Consider the following 22279-nt stretch of genomic DNA (forward strand, 5'->3'; position numbering starts at 1 on the left):
TGGCCAAGAAGGCCAACGGCATCCTGGCTTGTATCAGGAACAGTGTGACCAGCAGGGCCAGGGAGGTGATCGTCCCCCTGTACTCAGCTCTGGTGAGGCCGCACCTCGAGTACTGTGTTCAGTTTTGGGCCCCTTGCTACAAGAAGGACATCGAGGTGCTTGAGCGGGTGCAGAGAAGGGCGACGAAGCTGGTGAGGGGCCTGGAGAACAAGTCCTACGAGGAGCGGCTGAGGGAGCTGGGCTTGTTCAGCCTGGAGAAGAGGAGGCTCAGGGGTGACCTTATCGCTCTTTTTAGGTACCTCAAGGGAGGCTGTAGCGAGGTGGGGGTTGGCCTGTTCTCCCACGTGCCTGGTGACAGGACGAGGGGGAATGGGCTTAAGTTGAGCCAGGGGAGTTTTAGGTTAGATGTTAGGAAGAACTTCTTCACTGAAAGGGTTGTGAGGCACTGGAACAGGCTGCCCAGGGAAGTGGTGGAGTCACCATCCCTGGAAGTCTTCAAAAGATGCTTAGACATAGAGCTTAGGGATATGGTTTAGTGGAGGGCTGTTAGCGTTAGGTTGGAGGTTGGACTCGATGACCTTGAGGTCTCTTCCAACCTAGAAAATTCTGTGATTCTGTGATTCAACCTAGGTACTGCTCCACCTAGGTATTCGTTAAAGATCATGCTTGCTGATTAGGCTTAAGATGTCTGTGAGTCAACTGAACATCTTAAAATTACAGAATATACTGGACTTCTCATGAAGCTCACTGTGCCAATTTAAAATTGATGCTGCTTCTCTCTATGCCTGGATTTCTCAGCCATGCTCTATTCCATCCGTGAGTGTGTGTGACATGCATTTACTCCTGACTGGCAAGGTGTAGGCTGCATGGTGCAAACATTTGCGGTGACATATTTGAAATTTGCTTTGTATAAATATTCCCTATGGGTTTCATAAAACATGAGTGTCTAGTGAACATCCCTCTCAGAAAGCAAATTCAGTAAAGGTTCAGGGAAGAGGAGAGGAAGAAGACACAATAACAGCAGAAGTGAATTCAGCTGCTAGCACGAGTGAACATTGATAAACATTTAGTGTTTTAATTATTAGCCTGGCTTTTAATCTCTCTTTTGGGGAGGTGACTGGAATTCTGTGCACATCAGCAGATGGGATTAACTAATTCTGCAGGCAGAAGACAACATCACCTTCTTGCAATTTAGGCTATCATGCTGTGAACAGCCAGGGTCCAATTTCTCAGGCTGGTAGACAAGTCAATATGCACATCTGCTATTGAGTGAGCTTCCAAAATGCCGTGGTAGGCTCAGTGTCTAAATCCTCTTGGATTCAATAGGAGAAAAATCATAAGTTCATAAAAGGGCTTGGTTATCTGTGGCTGTCCTCACAAGGACACTGTCTTCACTATGCTCTGTACACAGTGGTTTGAGGTGTTGTTTTTTTTTTTTTTAAGTTTTTGTCCTGTCTCATTAACTTTCTAGCTGTCTGTCCAACAGCCTTGCTTCACAGTAAGGGATGGAAGGAGTATTTTCCCCAGTGCCTCTCTCTACCTACAGCATAGTCTCCAGGGTTGCAGTTGGGACCCTTCACATTCACTATGGACTTGGGGGAGGGAGTCAGACTCATAGAGTGTAGCATGTCACTTCCCTGGTGAGGTTTTTATTTACTTTATTTACTTCTAATTAACAAACAAAATATGTTGTAGAAACTCTGTTGGAAACACTGCTGTAAATTAGCTAATTGTATTATTAGGCTATCCTTCCCTTTGTCTTTCTAGGATTCTTTTAGCTCACCTTGGGTTCAACAGGACTGTTGTCTCTGTTTACAGGAGCTGAACCATTTAGCATCCTCTCGCGTAGCTATGCAATGGCTGCTTAGGATCCTGCCTTGAGGTGCTAAACTCTTCTTCTAGGTCATGAGTGAGCATTTGCTCTTAACCTTAGTTCATGGACTGCCCTCTCAGAGCTGGGTACTTCCTTACCAGGCACAAGAATACAACATTAAGGTCTTTGTGACTCTGTAAGGAGTCTTACTGACTGAAACTTCATGGAAAATCTCACCAGGCTTTCCCATAAGTCCTTAATTACTCAGCTCCATCTACTCCTTGGGTACAAGGATAGCTTTATTCACCCATATATCTTCTCTAAGCTCTGTGACACAAGTGCTTAACACAGTGCAGCTTCCTAAGTCAACAAGACAAAGTATTTCATGCTGCTCTTTCATCTGTGGAGGATGGCACTTGGCAAACAGGTTAGCTAGTGTCTGTATATATGTATATATATATTTTTTTTATATATATAGGGTGTGCTTTGGCGGTCCTCATCCTTCATCTTTCCTTGGTATTTGGAAATAAGGTATTTACACATTTAAAAATTTTTTATCTCTGACTCATATTATTCAGACCATCCAAAAAAAACCATATGTACTCTCTATTGTGATTTTTTAAGACACTGCTTTTTTCTTTCCATTGCCATCATTTTTCCTGTTCAGATGACTGTTTCTATGAAAAATGGATCAGAAGCACAACTGACCAAATGAAAAACTGTTCAAAATGAGCCAGTGTGGTTCATTAGTTAGCCATTTCCTAGCAGAGTTTTAATATAACAAACACTAGTCAGCCAGTGGCAGAACAGCTTGTGGTGTTACTTAGTGCATGGAATTACATTGTGGTGTCTTTTTTTTTTTTTTTTTTTTCCCCAAACAGATTCCTATTCAAAACTGAAGGCATGTCATAATGTCATAATTGATCAGATTTTAATCCCTCTGCAGTGTGGCCTCATAAGCAGATTGTTAGTATACATTTATTACTACATCCGAGAATGCTTCATAAAATCAGTTCTGGTATTAATTATTTAGGTAACTCGCTAGAAATGAATCTTCAGGGGATGATGAATAATATTAATGCAGTCATTAGTTCTGATTGATTTCTTCTCGGCTGACAAAAATGAACTTTAATTGTTAGAAGCCGCAGGCAATGCCAGGGCACTGCAACTGTTCCCAAAACAGCTAATTTAAAGTGAGCGCTCAGCGACGGGCGTTTAGGTACCTACGTGGTCTTATTCTGTGCTGCTGTAGCTCTTTCAGAGAGAGTGAAAGGAGAGTGCTGGTTTGCTCACATATGGCCCTCATTTCCCTCACAACACCGGAGCTGTGTAAACGCCTTGATAGCTGCAGGTGCTAATGAGGACAGAGCTATAGAAACGCCTCCATGTGAGCTTTCCGTCTTAAAGGCTTCCCTCAGACAAACTGCAGAGAATTACCCAGGTGAGCAAACTCACTCTGAAGCCCGGTGATGGGGAAGGAGGAGCACGGTGCCCTTCCTTGGGGCCAAGGTTAGCATTTGCATTGGAGGTGCCATTTACGCATGAGCAGAGTACAGAACAGACCTTAAACAAAGGTGATGCAGAGGAGGGAGCCCTCGGCGGGGTGGATCTGGCTGGAAGTAGCTTTGCATCTTCCCTGGCTATCTTCAGGGGCAGAAAGCCAGCCTGATGTTTTTCCCGGGGTACCCTGCATCAAACAGGGGCTCTCCCTGGCTGGACCCCAGCCCACGCAGGGGACGTGCCTTTCTGTGGCACTACTGGCTTCAGACATTGCTCCGTGGCAGCAAATTCAGCCTTTCCTTGCCTCCTCACCTTGACTTCGTAGCTCTAAGGACAGATGTTGTCCCCTCATCCAGCTGTTGTCTTTGCTGCGAGGTTCGTGTCACCTCTGCTGCCCTGATGAGGATTTACCAGGGGAAGCAGCTGAGGGAGTTCCAGCAGCTCCTCCCCACCTCCATTAACAAAGCCGGTGCTAATTGGCATCCTGTCTTTGCTGATGAGTGATGGTCACCTAGCTGTGCACCTCGAGGGTTACACCTGCTTCTGCTTTAGGCACCAGGCTCTGATAATAGATGGTCACAGTACAGCAGAACACAGTAATAGATCATGTGAATACAAATTTGAAAAAAAATCTTAAAAATCTACAACGATGAGTGAATTCTCCCCCCACCTTCCCTGAAACGTTACACTGTAGATCAAAACTTAAATAAATCCTGTGGCTTGTGTATGTAGATGAATTTAGATGATGATTTTTTTTTCCTTCTGGCCACAATTTATGGGTGAAATGCACAACTCCTTAAGTATGCAGCTTTTCCAGAAAAGTCGTATTTTTTTTTCTTGTAAACAGAACCAGAGGAAGATGGCTTTTGATTTACACACAAATCAATACTGCCTTCTGATTGAACCCTGCGCTGCGCTGCTGTAATTATATTCATGGATTTTGTGTAGGTGTAAGACAGGAAGCAATTATGGGCTGCAGCCATGAAAGGATATAAAAGAAATCTCACTCTTCCCTAGAACTATAACATCAACGGCACTCTCTGTCTAACGTCAGCCCCTTTCACATGACTTCTGCTAAGTGCACTGTTGTTTAGCTGAGGAAGAAGTAATAACAGATAACTGTGAGAGCAGTAACTGAATAACATCCGCATGAATGTAGGGTGCTGCAGTGTTTTGAACTTTTGTCTTCCTTAAAAAGCCCGTGCTTTTAATTTGTACCGCAGCAGGTCACGGGTTCTAGCTCAAGTATTTTCTTTTCTATTTACCCCAAAGTTAATCAAGGGTGTAATTTATTCCGCAGGGATTCATCATGGGACCTTTGGAGGAGCATCGTTCCCTTTCGGTTCCCAAGTGGAAAACAGGAGAAGAGACACCTGGCATAGGCGGGCGGAGGGCACCAGGCCCCCAGCTGCAGAGGGTCTGGGCACACTCCGGGGAGTTTTCACTAGTGCCACAGTCAGGTCCTGGTGTCACAGAACCAGGGCTCACCTCTTACTGGGGCCCTGGTGTGGATCAGCCCTGCTGGCTGGTCACAGCCCCAGCCTGAGCTGTGCCAGGGGAGAAAATACCCCAGACAGCAGTGAGCGATCCCACTGGGCCTGGGGGCCCTCAGAGTTCACTGAACTGGTTTGCCCCTTCTCTTGCTTAGCAAGTTGCTTTTACAGAGGAATTGTATCATGGGCCTTGTATCACATCACACTTGTTATATCATCGGCTGGAGAGCTTCTATTTATGGCGTTTATTGCTTCCAGCTCTTAGAGGGCCACTTCCAACCAGCTTTAAAGCCAGTGTGCCTGAAGTGGGATTTTTTTTTTTAAATGATAGTAATTAACCTTTGAATTGCCAACTTCACCTTTGCTTATTCCTTTCCGACAGGGAGTTATCTGCACACGAAATGCCTGTCTTTGTAGGAAATGGGAACCTGCTGATCCGTGTATTTGCACTTACTGCTTAGCTCATTCAGGATGAAAGGCCAGGAATATGCTGACACTGTAGGATGTGTTGTCTTTTCCCTTTCCCTTTCCCCCTACCTTTCCTTTTCTCTTTCCCTTTCCCATTTGGGCTCAGGTTTTTCCATTATAAACCCAATTTCACATTTAGGTACCAAAGCAGATTGTCAACATTTTTATTATAATAATATCTATAATGTTCACAGACACTGATGACTGAAAGAACACTGTTGGAAAGCTGTTGATATATTTGGGGCTTACATAAGGGTTCAGCAGGTTAACTTTCCCCTCTTTGATAAAGTAATAGCTGGGAGGGGAGGGCTGATCTCTGTAGCAGGCAGTTTCACATCTTCTCCAGAGATCCAATATCCATCGGATGTCCCTAGGGGACAGATTTAACCAATACTAAAGTCAACGGGTGGCAGCTGGGGCCTCAGGGGTCACGAGCACCACAGCTGCTCCCAGCTGGTGTGCCCCATAGTACAAGCAAGTCCAGCTCAGACGTGTCCCTGTGATGACACCACTGTTGAATTTTCAGTGCCCGTGATGCGGGGCACAGGCTGAGCATGCAGCTGGGTGTGCGGGCTGAACACACTGCAGCCAACACCTGAGCTGGCACTGAGCTTCCTGAAACAAGTGAACGAGATGGATTTTTTCTGAGGACAGACAGATCGAAATGGGATGTTGGTATTGAGCTGGTGCTCAACATTGCACACCCAGATGAGGTGTGCTGGCAGTGTGCCATGAGGCCAAGACCCAAAGAGCTGCGGTCTGCAGGTCTTGGAAGCCCCAGCAGAGCTGTGTTGGCCTTGGGGAAGCTCAGCCATGGACAGTGGTAAGGAGGTGCAGGTCCTCTAAGCCTCCCAGTGGATTCACAGCAGCTGGGCTGATTCCCACTGCTGAGATAAATAAAGGGCAGCTGAAGGCAGATCCATCAGGCTGCCCCCATAACAAAACACCTTGAACCTGTGCTGTTCTCGCTTGATTCAGCCACAGCACAGGCAGTGGCTTTGAGCAGATGCTGAGGGACACTTCACATTGCTGTGCTTCCAAAATAGCCAGTCTTTTTTTTTTTTTTTTTTTTTTTTTTTTTACTACAGAGCAGGCAGCAACATATTAAAAAAAAAAAAAAAAAAGTATAAATAAATACACAAGGAGATGGGATGCCGCTCTGTGAGAGCTAACCCTCCCTCTCCCCTCCTTCAGCTCACTGAGCTGCTTGCCTTTTTTATTTTGGATTTACACCGCTGGTGGGAATGTACATTCCTCATGATTTCAAACAGCTGGATTCTGTATCCAAGGGCTCCGGCTCCCAAGACCAATCCAGATTTATGCAAAGTTTACACAAACACGAACACAAATAAATAAATAAGTGGGAAGTCTGGGAAGCACACCCCAAGCTTCTGACCCCTTCTCATTGGAAAGGGTTTTGTTGCTCTCGTGTCTCAGGGTAACCCTCAATTAACTCGTGAAAGGCCAGAGAGGCATGAATACAGCAGTGTTTGCTTTCTGGGAAGGATCCCAGCAGCTGGACTCTCGTTGGCGGGACACCACACAGAGCTTTGGAAAAAGCCCCCGGCATCAGGATCCAAAGGGGGCCGGGCAGGAGCACGCGGGTGTAAGATGCACATCGACACAGAGGGACACATCGGCTCGTGAGAGCATGGCCTCCAAACGAGGGCTCTGCTGGTGGGATTTTCCTTTCTGTCTTTTGTGCTTTTTTTGGGGAGGGGTTAGGGGGAAGAACATACTTCTCCCCCTCACTCTTCATGTTTGCCTTTCGTCATTCATTGCAATCTCAAGCTTCCTGCATTTGGGTAAATAATGTTATCATCTGTTTCCAGAAATGGTTTGGGACAAATTCTTCTTGGAAGTCCTTCCCACGCAGTTATATTTCGGTGTCCTTTATTTCCCAGGCAGGCAGCGAGACCTCATGGTTAGGCTATATCAGTTTCTCTTCCCCACCCATCAGCTGTCTACTGTGCTGAGATAGGACCACCTGATGCGATGTGTCGTAACAGAAAAATAATTGTCAGCAGCGCTTTCTGTGCCGCAGTCAGGAGGATGTGCATTTCCACTGACAAAGCAGGCTTTGAAAATTCAAAACAAAAGCTAAAATAAAGATTTCTGAACTGGCAGCAATGACTAGTTCCTGAGGAAAACCAGAGCTTTATTAGCATAAAAGCCCTCCGAATGGATTTGTGAGCTGTGTCTCTGAGATATACAGGCAGTCACCCACGTGCCAAGAGCCTGACAATTTTGCATTCCGCTGCCTGAGAAGCCATAACTCACTTTAGCTGTTTTGCTGTGAGGAGAGGCTGCTGTCTGCAGAGGGCAAGCCTCCTCCCTCCCATCTAAAGCCAAGTGTATTGCGGAGGGCTGGCTTGCCCTCTGGAAGGCCTCGCTGACCAGAGGAAGAGCCTAAAACCCAGCCTGAAAGTCATAAGCGCGGTAAGGAAGATCGCCATGAATCAAAGAGATGATTCACCTGGCCTCGGCCTGCTGCGGCAGCCCCGGTAGCGAGGCCGACTGCCTCCCCCGGGCAGACTGTGGCACGAGGGTTGGAGCCAGCTCACCCGCTGTTGCAATAAGGAAGATAACCATCTCCTCTGGCCAGGGCAAATGCAAAACTGTCTCGTGGCAGAGGCCAGAGAGGAGCTTCTTGTCACGGTCACGAGCAGTGGTCCGCCCATCCACGGACCTCTCCCACCCCAGCGGTATCCCCACACTCCCAGACATCACTCTCACTGCTTTGTCCTCTCCAGCTCCTCTGCACACAGCTGATCATAACAATGCCTAGGAGGCTGTTTTTGCTGTTCCAGTAGTAGTAATTTTTCCTTGAGGAGACGTTAAATGAGTCACCGGAGGGAAAGAGAGCATGTTGCTCCATGTCTGAGCCAGATGCGTCAGGTTCCTTGAAACCAGGGACTGTGAGCAGTTATTTGGTGAAGCAGAACACCAGGTTTACAGCCCCATTGTTTTTCCATTTGTTCAAAACAGAAGAGTTTTATAATAGAAGCATGAGGTGATTAAATATTTTAGCTTCATTAGCTTAGCTAGGCTGTGAGGGAGGTCCAAGAACAAATAAATGTTAAAAACATTTTTCTCTCATCTTCTTGGTTGGGTGTTGCCTTCTCACAGACAGGAGGAGAATGGCTAAGGGCCTTGGCTTTGCAGTGGTGAATAACAGACACGGGCTGTGGATGAGAAACACTCCCTGGCTGAGAGTGCAGGGGTGTGCGATGGCACGCTTCACACTCTTACTCCTCTGGGGACCATGAAGAGTTGTGTGTAGAGAGGTGGCCTCAGCTCTTCTGGCTGCAAGCATCTGTGGAAGTTAAATGTTAAATGTGAACTCCATAATATGTCATTAATAACCAACGTGATCACAATAAAGATGATCTTAGTTCTGCGTCTGCACAAATTGCTGGTACCTTGGGGATGGCTAAAATACTTGGACTGCATGAGTGCAGCACCTTGGAAGGCTGGAGCATGGGGCAGCATGGCACAGAGAGGAAGGAGAACCTTCAAGAGTGGGAAAATGTTACTGAAAAAAAATAACATTTTTGGTTGGTTTTGCTAATAAAATAAACTGAAAGGTGAGCAGAAGAATCAGTGAGCTGATGCTCTGAGTACAGCATAGGAAGGGCCCTTGACCTTGCTTGTGGCAGGGCGTTTTAGCACGGAAAGGCACAGCTGTGCTGTACAGAAGCAAGTTTCTCAGCCAGCGAGACAGAGGAGAGTGAGGAAGGCCTGAAGAAAGATCTCTGCCAACTCAAATCTGCTGCTTATGAGGTTCATACCTTAACTGGCCATGTTTCAGGCTTCCAGTAAAAGTGTCCCACTGGTCCCATCTGGATGGCAGGCTCCGGTTCTGCAGCTACGCCCTCCCAAGGTGCTTCACCCACAAGCTGTGCAAGATGTGTGGGAATAAGCGCAAACAAAAGTAACTTGTTCTTTTTTTTTCTCTTTCCTGCCTGTTTTCAATTTTGATTGGATGGCAGCACTTAGAGAAAACGACTCTGTCTCTGGGAGGGATGCTAAGCTTCAGAATAGGGCATAAAAACAGCTGATATTTTAAGACAGATGATTAAAATAGACATCTGCGGGACTAGAAGACTACAGCTGCCTAATGCAGCTTTGAGAGTTGAATCAGCAGATTCAGGTACAGACGCTGCCCCAGTGTATTTCAGTGCTCCCTGTCATATTGATGCCTGCACAGTAACATATATTGAGATTGTATATTGGGGATCACATTACAAATGACACTGCTGATCACAGGATACCTGCTGCTGCTTTCAGATATAGTGTGTGGGGTCAGGAGTCTGGTGTTGTGTGCCGGCATCTGTCATGGTTTTCACGTGTCAGAGAAACCACAGACATCCAGTGCATCTCAGAGTGCCTTCTTTCTGCCCTCTCCAGCCCACCATGAAGGAGGCACCTAATCCAGTGGGGAGGAAGAGTCGAAATCCTCCTAAAAGATATTTTTCAACACAGAAGGAATGCAAAGATTTGAAACCAGATGGGAAATGTTAAGGGTCAGAAGCACAGGAGGGGGTGTTGCTAGCCAGGATGGATCCTTTCCTGTTTTGAGAAGAGGATTTGTGCACCACGAAAGAAGAGCAGACTCCTCAGTAGCACTCAGGACTAACTTCAGCATCCAGAATTGCATCCGCAGAGCACCAGCTCCCATGGATTGCCTCATGTCTCTTGGCAGAAGACAGGATCATTTTTCTCATTCCTTCAGAAAGCTGCAGTGGATTCATACCGTGGGTTCCCTGGAACCACTTGCACCAGGGAAAAGGTGTCAGGCAGTGCAGGAGCACTGTGCTTCAGCCCTTTGAAGCTGGCTCTTTGTTCTGCGCTGGCAGGCTGCAGTGGCAGGTGAAAGGGATACTTCATGCACTGTAATGTGAATTCCTAGCTCGTTGCTTTGCAGCCTTATCAAAGCTGGCAATACCCCCGCCTCCCCCATCTGTCATCCTGGAGGAAGTCTCTCCATTGAGAGCCTCATGCTTTGACCCGCATTGTGAGAGGGTAAATTACGGTCCCATAAAGACCCATCTTGATAAGCTGGCTCAAAGAAGCCATGTGTGTGCTTTGTAAACCATGCTGATTAGCTTTCCTTTTAAAGTGGAACCAAGTCCCCAGGGTTTCTCCTGGGCAAAACGGGTTGTTATTCAATACACTGGAAAGTGATTGTCCTGTAATTAAAGTAATTTCAGGGTGTACAGTTACTGACCTCAGCCTGGACACTTGAGGGTAGAATTGCCTGCCTGCAGGCTGCCTGAAGCCTGCTGAATTATTGGAGCTGCCTTTCAACTCTGAAAACCTGTCTGCTGTCTAGAGCAGCACAAATTTGTGCTGTCCCATTGCATTATGTCAGTGCTGGGCAAACCTTCCTACCTGGATCCTACCAAGCAGGGCTGTTTCAGCCTCTTCCCCAACTCCCCCTTTTTTTTTTTTAGCTGGCTTCAGATATTCACTAAATAGCAACACATTCATTTAATGAATAATGAAAGGTGGTACGAGCTGCAGTTGGTGCGAGTGTAGCTGCTTCAGGACGGTTCACTGGGAGCTAGAGGTGGCTTCATCTCCTGTAGGCACAGCTGAACCACTTGTAAACCACCCACTGAAGGTGCCACTTGCAGCTGGGCTCTCTGGTGTTGCACGCTGTCTTGGCTGTGGATTTGAAAAGATGGAAGGGCACAAGGGCATAGGGTACACCAGGAAGGACACATGAGCATGGGGTTCACCTGGAAAGGCACATGAGCATGAGGTAGACCAGGAAGGACACACAAGAATGGGACACACCAGGAAGGACACAAGGGCATGGAGTGCACCAGGAAGAGCACACAAGCGTGGGGTGCACCAGGAAGGGCCTGGGCACAGCAGTGGGGTCTCAGCAGAAGCCCTTGCTTGGGGGCTGTGGTGCCTGCCCAGTCCCTGCAGGGGTGTTCTCCACAGCATTAACCTGAGAGATGTGCCCCTGCAGACACATCCCATGCACAACCTGCCTTTTTTTGCTATGCACTGGAGTCAACCTCTTCCCATCTGTCCGATGCCTTTTAAAGGTTAATATTTGATATTTGGCCTTGAGCATTCATTTTCATTGTTGTATTTTTGAACTCCTCCACTCAGTGCAGGTTTTCTGTTAGAGCTTCAGCTATGTGGGCTTCAAGGCACCATTGAACTTTACTGCAACAAATTCGTGCTTTTTTCCTCCCTTCTTACTTAGGAACTCTTGTCTTTAACCCAGTGAGTATTAACTAGGAATCTTAATATAATTGTGCCTATTTCTGTAAACAATTTTGAACAAAAGGGAATGCTATCCAACATTCTAGTTTTATAAGAACATAGATTTCTAAATATTTACTAAATTAGCAAACTGGCCAAAAAAGAGAAAACTTCCCAAGAGAGACAGAGTGGCAGTGATATCAGCTAATGTTAAGTGTTTTGCTGGAGTAAATGCTCTCACATGTCTTTGAGGATAGCTAGCAACAGGATCTGACAAAGGCAACGCTGACATCAGAGGTACCCCAGTTTGTATTACTTACTGCCAAAAAAGCCAACTGGTGCAGAGTCAGAGCGAGGATTGCACTTCTGCAGAATTCCCTGGTTGGGCCTTGTTGCAGAGAAGCTGCAGAGCACTTGATAGATGCTGGCTGAAGCAAGTTCCTGCCTCTGGAAAGCACTGCCTGAGTCTTCCTGCCCTGCTGGCAGCTGGCTGGTGGTGCTGAGCCAGGATGGCAAAGGAAGCCACTGGGCAATGAGGGAGGTTGCCCAGTCCTAGCTGATGGTGCTCTGCAGTCACCATCGCATCAGTGTCCTTTCTCTGAAATCCTTAAGTTTTCTTAGCTTACTACCTTATACACATGAGATTTTGTGTAAAACTGAAAAGGGAGTGAGCTTGTGCTAACTAAGCAGCATAAGAAAAGCCTGGGAGACATGAAAAATGAAATACCAATAAATCAGGCCTGGAACAAAAGCTAGTTTTACAGCGATCCAAAGGGAGACATGGTTACATGATTTTACCAAGGTGGTGCAATTATTCAGCTTCATGGATGGAAACTCCAGCGAAAAGCTAATACCACCCACATATGGCCTATCCACTCCTTTCCTTCCTAGTGATTCCCCAAAGGGAAAATCCAGCCTGCCCTCATCCCAGGGCTGCACAGTGAGAACCAAGACTGCAGGCTCATGATGTGAATTAGCTCACAAAATCACAGAACATCCTGAGTTGGAAGGGACCCACAAGGATCATTGAGTCCAACTCCTGGGTCCCCAAAGGACTCCAAAAATCAGACCTTATTGTCCAAATGCTGCTTGAACTCCAGCAGGCTCAGTGCCATGACCTCTGCCCTGGGGAGCCTGTCCCAGTGCCCGACCACCCTCTGGGTGCAGACCCTTTCCCTAACCCCCAGCCTGACCCTCCCCTGTCCCAGCTCCATGCCGTTCCCTCGGGTCCTGTCGCTGTCCCCAGAGAGCAGAGCTCAGCGCCTGCCCCTCCGCTCCCCTCGTGAGGGAGCTGCAGGCCGCCATGAGGCCTCCCCTCAGCATGCTCTGCTCTGGGCTGAACAAACCAAGGGACCTCAGCTGCCCCTCACATATCTTGCCCTCTAGACCCTGCACCATCTTTGTAGCCCTCCTTTGGACACTCTCTAATGGTTTTATGTCATTCTCATGTTGTGGCACCCAAACCACACACAGTGCTGGAGGTAAGGCTGCCCAGCGCAGAGCAGATCAGGACAATCCCTTCCCTTGCCCGGCTGCCAGGGCACGCTGCTGTCTCATCTTCAGCTTGCTGTCGACCAGAACCCCCAGATCCCTTTCTGTGGGGTTGCCCTCCAGCCTTGTGCCTCACAGTCTGTACATACAGCCAAGGTTGTGCCATCCCAGGTACAGAATCTGGCACTTGCTCATGTTAAACTTCATATAGCTGGTGATTGTCCAGATCTCTGATTTGTCAAGATCTCTCTGCAAGGCCTCACCACCCTCTATGGAGTCAACAGCTCCACCCCATTTGGTATCCTCCACAAACTCGCTCAAAAAAACCTTACAGTCCTACATCCAAATCATTTATGAAAACATTGGAGAGGATTGGTCCTAAAATGGAGCCCTGGGTATCCTCATTAGTGACAGGTCACCATCCCGATGTAACCCCATTTACAAGAACCGTTTGGGCCTGACCCGTCAGCCAGTTGTTCACCCATCTTACTATCCTTTTATCTAACTTTATTCTGGTCATTTTGTCTAGAAAGGTACTGTGAGAGACTGTGTGCTGCTCCTGGACATTTCTTGGTTTATGTTATATGGCTGCGTCACGGCAGGAGAAGAAGGAGCTCACTTTTTCCTTCTGTCTGATTCAGAGGAGTCCTGACCTTGGGGCTTATTGCTGGAGAAGAAAAAAATTCAGTGGGAACTTCCGAACCCTGAAGTGCGCCCTGTGTCTGCCTACTCCCACCACAGGACATTGGTTTCATGATAAAAATACCAGACAACATTATGACGTATTAGGGAAATTCTGACTATGATATGCCTCTTGCTGAACATCCACCATTAGCAGCCATTCTGCTATATTTAATAAAAAATAAAAATCCAAGAGCAAAATCTTGCCTTCCAAAAAGTCCTTAGTGCTGTAAGATTAACAGTCATGTTTCCTGTAACTGTTTGCCCAGCTTGGGGAAAATTAGTTCATGCCAGGATCTTGCAGTAGATTGAACTGTGAAATTTTGCAAAGCTGCTCAGCATCCCAGACGTAGCACATCTCCTGTCCCTCCCTGGCACTAGGCTGCCTGGGGGCCACCACATGGGTTACAAGACTTGTTTCCTTGACTTGATTGGTAATGGCTGCTGCCTTTGGAGACCCAGATTGCTTGGTTTTGGCCAGTGACGTTGGTGAAGTGTTATTGCAGTTTACAGCACAGCTGTTAGCAACACAATCCAATCAAGGTCTGCAATGACCATCTCTACAGGGAGGGGATATTTCATTTCCTTTCCCACCATCTTTTTCCACCTCGTCAGGTGGCTTTGGCCACAGCTGTGCTTGGAAAATATAGGAAAACAGAACTATGTGGTTAATCTGGATTAATATATTCCCCAGAGAAATCACCAGTGAAAAATCTAGCCTCCTCAGTCCAAGCTAGTTAGTTAGCCCTCACCCAGCCCTGGCATATCCTGCAGAGACAACCTCTGTGTTTGAGGCTCATTTTGCTTCTGAGCAGTTCCCCCTACCTCAGTGAAGTCAATCCTGAAGTCATAGTCCCAAGCACTTTTGGTATTCCCCCCTTGGTTTTATCACTTCTTTCTTTTCCAGGAGCTCAGTTTAATCAGCAACCTAAAAGGAACTGCACCGGGGATTATCTCGCTGACTAATCAACAGCAATCCACATGTCAGAGTCCTGACAGACAGACAGACAGACAGACTCCCCTGCTGGGAACGGCCCCTGCTCTTGCACAGGCTGAGTGGCAGCTCTTCCCTTCCCAGCGAAGGCAGAGGCTGCCAGCACAGCGCAGTCATCAGGCAGCGCTTCCAGCAGATAGGGTGCCGTGGGGAGGAAAATTAAATATTGCTTGCCTCTGCCTTTGCGCAGCTGCTGTTTTCTGGGATGTGTTGACTTAGGAAAGTCTTTCTTTGTGTAGTCCTCTTTCAGATGTTGCTTAAGTGCAAATATGGGCTGTTAGTTCAAATTTAGTAACAATCAGGATTGATGGAAAATCTCATACTAGGATGCGACAAAGAAATTCAATTACATACATACACTTGATTTCTATGCTAATAAGACTTACAGTAGTGCTAAAGAAACTGCATTCTTGACTACAGTGGCAGCTGGGTTTTGTCACTGAATACTGTGTTGGCAGCATACTAATGACTCATTTCTGACTGCCGACAGCTTATCGAGTGACTTTGTACAGTGATTTAAAGCCTGGTGCCAAGCTCGCAGGAGTCATCGCGCCCAGCCTGGGACCCGTTTGAAGTCAGCCGGAATTACACGGGGGTGTGCTATAGGGGCAGGTTTTGCTCTAGCAAACATTCCAGTTACCTTCAGCAAGCCTGGGATCAGGCAGATAGCCTGAATTTGTTTTCTCACTTGAGAAACAGGTGATACAAATTGACTACAGTGGTGTTTGCGGTTGCATTGTAAATGGCGCTTTGTCTTTTTTTCCTAAGGAGGAAAGGGGAAGTTGGGTGCAGGTATTGGTTTTGTTAAGTTATAACCAGTCAGGTATGGCTGTAATTCACAGTAAACTTCTCTTTCTCCCAAGAAACCATGAGGATGGGGACGTGAGTGAGCAGTGTCCTCCTCGTCCTGGAATGGCCATTTCATGCAGCATCTGAGGGGTCTGTGGGTGCGGTGCAGAGGCAGTGAGCCAGCAGCAGTCCTATTAGTACCTTCCTCATGCTCACAGGGAGTCAGCAAATGTACCTGAACCCAGGACAAGGCACCTCAGTGCCTGCCCTTCAGCGAGGTTCAACCTCCTGACCCCTTCCTGGGGCAGAAGCCTGGTGACTTCTCTGTGCTCTGACCACATGCAATTAATAACCACTGTTATATTCCTTGTGCAGCTCTTCTAAGGGGAAGAAAAGTCCAGACATAAATGCCTGTGAGGCAGTGGGCTGTGGGCTACTCATGTTCTCTTGCTGTTTGAAAAGGGATAGATGGCTTGGATTTGGGGCCCCAAAGGTTTAGAGTCAGATGATAATGTTTTGTTTTGTTGCACCATAACACAGATATTCTCTTTCTCAAGGACTCCAGAAAAAACTCCAAAGTATGCTTATTTCCCATGGGTATATATGTACACAGAAGTAATCTGTTCGGGACTTGGACTGAGGTATTTTTCTTTTCCTTCTTTCTCATGACACATTGCAGGCTTACTGCTAACTGTTGTATCCAGCTCTTGCCTCCTGTAAATACAGCAGCCTGGTGGCTCCTAGACCTGAGCTGATTCACATGAGTGGACAGCCCGGCCGGCTGGAGCCTCTGAAGCACACACTGCCTCGTTATCAGGGTTTGGTTTGCGTTAATTAGCTAGTGTGCTGGGGCTGGATCTCACCTGTGTGTTGCATGGTGAAGGTAAAGAGTGCTTTGCTGCAGGAGGTAAAGGCATGGTGGCACCAGGGATTCATTCCCAAGGTGCCCATGAAATAGCCCCAGGTTTTGGGGGGTATGGGTGTGTTGTGAACGCTTCCTACTCTCTGGTGGGATCTGAGAAAGCTCTCGCTCAGCACCAGGAGTGAGGCCCTCCAGCACAGGGCGATATCGCTAGGTCCAGCGCAGATCAAAGCCGTGCCGGGAGCCTGGTCGCCATCTGCTTCCGCCGGGTTGTGGCATCAGCTGCCCCACAGACAGCGCCGGCACCGGCCCCTGGGCTGCTGGGGGCAAACGGGCCCTTTGTTTCCCAGAGCAAATAGCCTTATCTTGGGGAAACGACGCCTCACACAGCTATTTGAACCGACAGGAAGCTTGTGGTTTTGACTATGGTATTGAAATGAGCATTCTGGCTGTTTTTCCAGATGCTCAACTCATTAATGAAATCTCTGAGTTGAATTTTTTTTTTTTTTTAAAGAAATTTTCAGATTCATCCTGTTCCACTATATCTACATGCTCATAATTATAGGCACTTACACTGCTATGTATATATACACATACAATTATATTGTTTTATATATCGTATATGCATATATGCACTTCTGCTTATTCATACTTACAGATGGATGTGCAGTATTTATTCCCACACATTAAAGCTAGTCACAAGGGAACTTCGTCAGTGCAGAACAGCCCTGCAGGTTCATAATTCACTACAACAAAGGAAACAAAGGGGAAGGGAGAAGGTAAAGGGAAGACAAAAAAGAAAAAGGGAATTTCTGCGTGAAGTTTATTGTCTTTGAGAGAAGGAGCTGGAGCTGCAAGGGTTACTCAGGCAGGAGCAGGGCTTTGGCTCGGAGGAGATAACCAAGTTGAGACAGGCGGGAGCTGACTGGAGATGTCTGGGGGCGAGATGAGTACTGCGCCACGGCAAGGATAGTGCCGCCCGCGCACAGGTACTGCACCTACCTACCCAAAGGGCATGTGCATCACAGCCAGGCTGGCACGCCATGCGGGGCATGTTACCTGCACGTGCTGTGCCCTTGTCAGCCTCACCACGACAGGCTGCTGCCCCTTGTCTCTGACCACCAGTGTGCCTCCTCAAAGGGACCCAGGCAAGCAGGAAAAACATCTCATGTGTTGGAGAGGGGGAATTTCCAAGGCACATTTTTTTCTCCAAGCCACCCCTGCAGAACAGTGGCTTTGCACCTGCTCCAGCTCAGGGCACAAGCTAAAAGCTGCAGCTGGACCCACCAAAGTCTGGGTGAGACAGGACAGAGGTATCAGTGGTTTTTATAGCTTACAGAGTGCTGAGCACTGTCAAGTAAAACTAAACACAGAAAATGGAAGCAGAAGCTCTTTTTTTTTTTTTTTTTTTAATGCATCATTTTGCATTTTGACTTAATTATATTTAAAGCTAATTTTCCGTTAACCTGAGTCAAAATTGTGGGTCAACTACAGCCTCAGAAAGTAAATTCTGGTCCCCGTTTGTAGTATCCTTATATCTCAACAGAAAACAAAACGCCTTCTTTTCTGGTGTTTCTCTGCAGAAAGCCCTGCGGATGACTGCAGTCCATCAACCATTGCTCATCCTTCTCCAAGACCTCTGGAGATCAGTCACGTCACCGACATACCTGTATTCCTAAAAAAAAACAACAGTGAAATCACAGCTTGTCAGTCTGACCATCAGGATTTTAGGATGAGGTTGGTAATGTATTTACTCATTGCTTCTGTTACAAACCTCTGCTGTAAATTGCTGATGACTGTGCCAAATACCCATCAGACACGAAATTTTTCTTACTGGGTGTCTGTCTGAAGCTGATTTTTCATTTTTAAATTACGACCAAAGTAGTGCTGCTGTATTCAAGACTGGAGCCAGAGATTAATCTATTATTTTGCCTGCATTAAAACCTCCTGGCAGAATTGTGGACTTGTGCAGGTAAAGCACACAGAAACCCATCACCAGCCTCACTGACATCCCTGGGGTGCCATGCCGATGTCTGGCACTTTCAGGGTGCTTTTTCCTGCTGCCAGACACCAGCAGAAGCCAGGTCAGGGCTGGCACAGAGCACATTGCTCCGACCCCACATCCAAGCGAGAGGACGTCAAGCACAGGCTGCTGCCAGCTCTCCCCTCAGCTGGAGCAGCAGAGCTTCATGCATTTGATCTCCTGACTGCCCCCGGAAGGTGTCCCTGGAACAAAATACAGCACAATTTGTGGCCTGGGTGTGTTGGATTCCTGGGTTTTGACCCCAGAAAATTGCTTGTGGTTCCATTAAAAGAATGCCAGGTTTGCAGAGCCTGGGCAGCCTGACTGCAGCCCCCCGGGGCTCTCCGATAGAGCCTTTAATTACACGGTCACGCAGTGCTTCCCCCCACGACTCCTGTCTCTGTCAGGGCTCAGGATGGCTGGTGCTTTTCTAATGAGCAGCTGTTCAATATTTGGTTTTCTCCTCCTTTCCCAGCATGTGGTTCTAGGGACATTATTCAAGCCCTGCTATGAATACAGAATTATTCATTTCTTTGTAAGCTTTTTCTGCATTGCTCTTCGCTTAATACCCCTGTGCTTCGCAGATGTAATTTAGCCAGACTCAGGTGAAGCAGGGAGAGGAGAAGCAAAGCGTAAGGCAAACAAAAACCCTTCCTCTAATGCGTGAGAGGGGCTTAATTTCAGATGCGTGCCTGCTAAAGTAAACACACAAATACATCTAGGCATTGAGTTGTTTACCTGATTCTGGCTCTGTGGGGGACAGCAGGCAGCGGGGTGCAGGTGCTGGTGGCAGGAGGGCTGCGCACATCGCTGGGTGAGCAGGGGCTGTGCAGACCCTGCCCTTCCCCAGGGGCAGGATGCCTGCTGGTCTGCAAGGGTACCACAAGGGGTTTCCAACCCTTTTACCTGCCCTCTTCCCCTTGTAAAACCGGCACATTTTAGCCAACTCCAGAGCTTCACAAAGGCAAGAAGGATGGAGATGTGACAGCTGTAAGGCATTCTGTAATTTATGGCTGCTCTTGCTGCACATGCTAATAAAGTCAATGGTATTTAAAGTTGTATGCTGGGAACAGTTGGATTAGGCTGTTCTAAACAAGCTGCTTAACCTAATCTACTCTTTGTCATAAAGCTTTAAATTAACAAGTTCTCGCAGTTAGCAAAACTGAATGGGAAGTACTTTAATTTTATTTTGGCCAGGACCCAAGAACAGGAGAGCTGTTTGGAGGGCGGAGTTGTGCAGAGCGATACTGACTGACTCCAGGTGGCTGCTGTGCAAATTGAACTCCTGAAGGTAGACCAAATCAACAGCAGTGGCTGGCAATTGCTTTATGTGATTATGACTTAGGTCGAAGTTTTCAGAGGGTCTTCAAAGAAATCAAACCTCTCAATTCAAGCAAGTTTGCAACATGGAGCTGGGAGACATCCACAGGTCACCCACTTGTTTTTTGTGGGTAAGATTTGCCTTCAGGAATTCCAGGTTCCAGAGATCAGAGGGAAAGCCTGGAGCAAGGAAGACTTACTGTTGGTGTAGAGGATCAGATAGGGAACATTTGCACCAGCTGGACACACACAGAAGCTCACGTGACCTAGTGGGATGCACCCATGAGTGCTGAGGGAGCTGCCAATGTCCTTGTGAGGCCACTCTCAATCATCTCTGAAGGGCCACAGCAAGCTGGGGAGGTTGCTGAGCACTGGAAGGATGCAAACGCCTGGCCTGCCTTCAAGAAGGGCAAGAGGCAAGATCTGGAGAGCTATGTGCCAGTCAGCACCACCTTGACGCCTGGGAAGGTGATGGGGCAGGTCATTCTGGGAATCATCTCCAAATGGGTGGAGGACAAGAGGGTGACGGGGAGCAGCGAGCATGGGTTTATGAAGAGAAGATCATGCCTGACAGACCTGGTAGCCTTCTTCAGTGAACTGAACCAGTGGATGAGGGAACAGCAGGGTATTCTTTATCTTAAATTTAGCAAGGCTTTCGATATTGTCTCCCATTATATCCTCAGACACAATTTGATAATTTGATTTGTGTGAAAGGACAGTGATGAGGGGATGGGACAGGACAGTCTCCAGAGGCCCCTTCCAGCCTTGGTTATTCTGCAGTTTTGAAGTGGACGCAAGCTTTGGTAGCCCATCTTAAGAGGAGTCATCACATTTCCTTTTCAATAGGCATCTTATAAAATCTGTTCCAACTTTTCAGAGTGCCCCCAGGGTAGCTGGAGGAGTCGCCACAGAAGTCAGTAAATTTTGCTTTGAGATAAGACTTTCACCCTCCGTAGAAATAATGATAACACCCGAAGTGAGAGATAAGGACGGATAACACCTTCAGCTAACAGCAGAGCAGCCTTCTCCCCTGTCCAAGCCTAGCAGCTGCCTCCCAGGCAGCAGCACCTGGGGCTGTTATCCCCTCTGAGACCCACAGGGGGTCTGCGTGATGGCACCCTCCAGCCAGCTCCCGTGGGACCACACAGCTGCCTGTAGTGCAGATGAACGTGGCACCTGGGTCAGCCCTCATGTCTCTCCACATGCCGTGCAGCAGTCTAGGTGTGCTCAGGTGAGACAGAGGAGTTTGTCTGGATCAGGGTTGGGGGGGGTCTGTGGGGCTTCTTGATGCTGCTGGGGAAATAAAGTGGCCAGCGTATGTCCACCCAGAACGTGGGCTGCCTGGCTGGGGAAGCCGCTCACCCAAGGGGTCATCCCCAGGGTCTGAATCTTGCAATCCACAAAGCATAGGTGAGATTAGGAAATTGCTGAAGAGGAATGGAAAGCCCAGCTGGAGCTGAGAGCTGAAGGTCTGACCGGATATCTGCACCCCAGCGGGCTCTTGGCTTCTCTCCCCAGCTGTGATAGAAAGAGAAATGCGAGCGGGAGCTTCGTGGGATGGTGGTTACTATGGCTACCCCCACACCGTCCATCCAGGCATCCATCTGCTTGGCTCCCGGGGATGGAAAAGATACACTGCTGCTTTTGAAAGCCGATGGTAATCTATCCTCGCCGGCTGGACGGGGATGATATCCTCCTCTGAGATCAATTTTGCCCAGCATTTTTCGAGCTATGAAAACCGTTCTAACAGCAAAGTCACGTTGACATAGGGAGTGTTGTTTCCCTCCAATAACTGCCTTATTGTTACCGAAGAAGGGGTACGATGATAATGGAGAGGTACCAGTAGGTCCCCAGCACACTGCAACCCCCACCATCTTCAGTGGGAATTTAACCCTTCTGGTTTGCTCAGGAGACTGCTTACCCTTGCCAGCACGCAGTGGTGCTGGTTTAAGAAATTCATAGAGTGCAGGGAAGGGATGCCGGACCTGCAGAAACCCCTGTCTCTAGTTGTTCCTGAGCCTCTTGGGTGGCTACGCACAGAAAATCTGGGATAGGCACATACATATCGTGAAGTAGGATGGGTTTCTCTCTGCCATAAGGTACTTGCTACTCTGAACAGGTTTGCTAGCAAGTGGGACCCATGTTTAATTAAAAAAAAAAAAAAAAAAAAAAATCTTTCCTGCAGTGATATTCAGATAGTGTTTACACACCCTTCTGTTCCAGTGACCCTCCATATCAAGGCAGTCTTTCATTTAGAGAATAGTCTGGGATGAAAAATATTCTGACAAATGTTCATCTTTTTTTTTTTTTTTTTTTTTGCTTTTGGGCAGTTTCTGAACCATCAGCATTCATTATGACTGTGACTGTCCAATTAACTCTTATATGGATATTCCTCTTCGGAAAAACTATACAAACGCAGAATTCCTGGAGGATAAAACACAGCTGACATCTCTGGACTATAGGGCGGCCACATTGCCCTAGTCAGGTAAATCTGAGCTTAAATACAATGCAGCTTTACGACCTGCATGCTATATACGTCCTTTTGAATGGTGTGTCTTAAGTGCAGCCCTCAGTTTTGTTTCCCTCACGGAGTGTCACTGACCTGACCTGCTGTGAGTTT

This window comes from Aythya marila (genome assembly GCF_965140915.1).
Source record: "Aythya marila genome assembly, chromosome: 1".
NCBI classification, from domain to species: Eukaryota; Metazoa; Chordata; class Aves; order Anseriformes; family Anatidae; genus Aythya; species Aythya marila.